The sequence below is a fragment of the Chrysochloris asiatica genome, unplaced genomic scaffold (assembly GCF_000296735.1).
Source record: "Chrysochloris asiatica unplaced genomic scaffold, ChrAsi1.0 scaffold00232, whole genome shotgun sequence".
NCBI classification, from domain to species: domain Eukaryota; kingdom Metazoa; phylum Chordata; class Mammalia; order Afrosoricida; family Chrysochloridae; genus Chrysochloris; species Chrysochloris asiatica.
This window is the reverse complement of record NW_006408750.1, coordinates 2,683,124-2,686,388: the sequence shown is the minus strand read 5'-3', so window position 1 is coordinate 2,686,388 and position 3,265 is coordinate 2,683,124. Positions and strand designations below refer to the sequence as shown.

Below are 3,265 nucleotides of genomic sequence, written 5' to 3'. Positions count from 1 at the left end.
ACTCAAGTGTTGCAACAATTGTGATGTTGGCCCAGGATCGGGCAGTGTTTTGTTCTGTTGTGCATAGGGTTGCTATGAGTCTGTACTGACTTGATGACACCTAACAACAACAACAATAGAAGAGAGTACCAGAAAGATGTTTATTGTATTTTATTGACAGTGCAAAGGCTTTTGACTGTGTGGATCATGACAAGCTATAGATAACATTGCAAAGAATGGGTATCCCAGAGCACTTAATTGTCCTCCTGCAGAGCCTTTACATAGATCAAGAGGCAGTCATTTGAACCAAACAAGGGGATGTTGAATGATTAAAAAAAAAAAAAAAAGGTATGTTCCAGGGTTGTATCTTTCACTAAATTTATTCAATCTGTATGCTGAGCAAACAAGCCAAGAAACTGGGTTACATGAAGAGGAACGTGGCATCAGGATATGAGAAAGACTCATCAACAACCTGCAATATGCAGATGATAAAACCTTTCTTTCTGGAAGCAAAGAGGACTTGAACTACTTACTGATGAAGATCAAATATTACATCCTTCAGTATGAATTCGACTTCAATATAAAAACCAAAACACAAATATCCTCATCGCTGGACCAATAAACAACATCATGATAAATTAATTAAAGATTGAAGTTGTCAAAGATTTCATTTTGCAGGATACACAGTGAAAACTTATGGAAGCAACAGTCAAGAAATCAAACTACACACTGAATTAGACATCTTTAGAGTGTTCAAGAGCTAAGATACCAGTTTGCAGACTAAGGTGCTCCTGCCCCAACCCATGATATTTTCAATAGCCTCATATGCATGTGAAAGTTGGGCAATGAAGTTCAGAGGCTGCATGGGGCCTCACACATGATTTTGCCCCCATTCCTCCTCCTGCCAGCTGCTGTCACCCAGAAATAGGCCTTGAATGCCAGTCAATCTGAAGTTGTTGTTCCATGGCAACCACGAAAAAAGCAGTTTGGGGGCCTTTGGTATGGGCATGGATCAGGGCACCAGCTCCATGAATTTTTTGGTTTTCAATTCAAGAACAGCGGAACTATTTAGTCATCATCAAGCGAAAATAAAACAAGAGTTCCCAAGGGAAGGATGAGTGGAGCAAGACCCTAAGGAAATTCTGAAATCTGTCTATGAGTGTATAGAAAAAACATGTGAGAAACTTTGCAAGCTCTATATTGATATTTCCAACATAAAAGCAATTGGTGTCAGCAATCAGAGGGAAACCACAGCCATCTGGAACAAATTAACTGAAGAACATCTCTACAATGCTGTAGTGTAGCTTGATCTAAGAAACCAGTTCACTGTTAAAAATCTTAGTAAAAGAATTCTAGCAAATAATAACTTTGTCAAGTCCAAGACAGGCCTTCCACTTAGCACCTATTTCAGTGCAGTTAAGCTTGTTGTATTCTCAATGCAAGAAAAGTTCAAAGAGTTGTTGAAGAAGATAGAACTTTTGGGGTGACCATTGATTCATGGCTTATCTGGAGTTTGACAGAAGGAACCAAAGGAGGTGTCCATTGTACAGATGTCACAAATGCAAGTAGGACAATGCTTTATAACATTCATTTTTTGGAATGAGGTAAAGAGCTATGCAACTTTTTTTGAAATTTCAATGGCGATTCTTCCAAATGTCCGGAGTTCTTCTGAGATCTGTGGCCTCATGAAAGCTGGGGCTTTGGAAGGTATGCCTATATCTGGATGCTTGGGAGACCAGTCTGTTGCATTAGTGGGAAGAATGTGCTTTCAGGATTGACAAGCCAAAAACTTATATGACACAGACAATTTTCTACTTTGTATCACAAGCCATAAGTGTTTATTTTCTGAACATGGCTCACAAACTAGGCAGAGACAAATCGGTATATTATGCATTAGAAGGTTCTTTAGCTGGTGCTGTTGTTTGCTGGCTGAGAAACAATCTTGGAATAATAAATAGCTCAGAAGATATTGAAACACTTGCTGAAGAAGTAGATACCTCTTCAGGCTGTTACTTCATCCTAGTATTTTCAGGGTGGTACTGTGGATCAATGCACCCAACTGCAAAGTTGTTTGAACTGCAAGGTCAACAAGTCAAACTCACCAGCTGCTCCTTGGGAACCCTATGCAGGGTTTCTATGAGTCAAAATCGACTGGACAGCTCTCAACAGCAACAACAACATGCACCTTGTTAGGAGCCCAGTGCAAGAGGGATAATCTGTGATCTTATCCAGTTCACTAATAAACGTCATATTTTTTGCTGCATTTGAAGCTGTTTGTTTCTAAACCTGAGAGATTTGGGATGCCATGAAGCACAATTGTGGAATTCCACTCAGTCATTTGCAGGTAGATGGAGGAATGGCCAGCAAAAAAATTATTATGCAACTCCTAGCCAACATTCTGTATATTCCAGTAATGAAGCCCTCAATGCCTGCAACAACTGCCCTGGGAGCTGCCCTGGCAGCAGGAGCTGAAGTATAGAATCAGTATCTGAAGTACAGAACCTGAGAATTTGTCAGCAGTTACTACGGTTTGAACAACAGATCAATGCTGAGGAAAGTTAAATTCATTATTCTATGTAGAAAAAGTCTGTGATGAAGTCAGTGGATTGGGTTACAATTAAGTCTTTTGAAAGTAGTAAATTTAGTATCATCTGTAGTCTGCTCAAAACATTTTGTTTCTACACACTAGGAGACAACAACATCTTCACTGCATGTCTAATAGAAACCTCTACTAAATTCCTAAAATGGAAATCTAGTACTCTCGTGGCTTAGATATTTTACTGAAAATGATTTGCCAAAACAGAAATTCTGCAAATATTTTACACACAGTTTCACTAATTACATATACCGATTCGCTGACTGGAACTTATAGGGAAGGCTACTTTTTCCTTTTTCTTTCTTTTCATCTCTCCTATTTATATTTTTTACTTGGTATGCATAACATACATGTCTATATATTTCTATTATGATGGTAGCCCATATATAAATTATAAAAAAACACTTTGTATTCCATAGGTTATAACAGGGCTGATCTTTAGTGGACTAGTATGTATATAAATAGTTTGGGGGAAACAGCTGCATACATTTTTGGTCAACAACTATGCATATTGTTTACCAGAAGAAACTTTTTCTTAAAGAGTCAGAATTTAAAATTTAAGCATGTGTTCTATGCCAATAAAAGAAAATGTACCTTAACATGTACTCAAGTATATTTTGTATACCTTAACTATTCATTAAATTGTCTTTTATGAATATATACCGAAGAAGAAAAAAAAAGTCAGCAATA

At 37.7% G+C, this 3,265-nt stretch overlaps 1 pseudogene; it reads left to right on the top strand.

The window, feature by feature from the left end:
• The window catches only part of LOC102832321, a 6,950-nt pseudogene extending 4,492 nt beyond the window's left edge, over positions 1-2,458 (top strand).
• Positions 2,459-3,265: the final 807 nt, after the last annotated feature.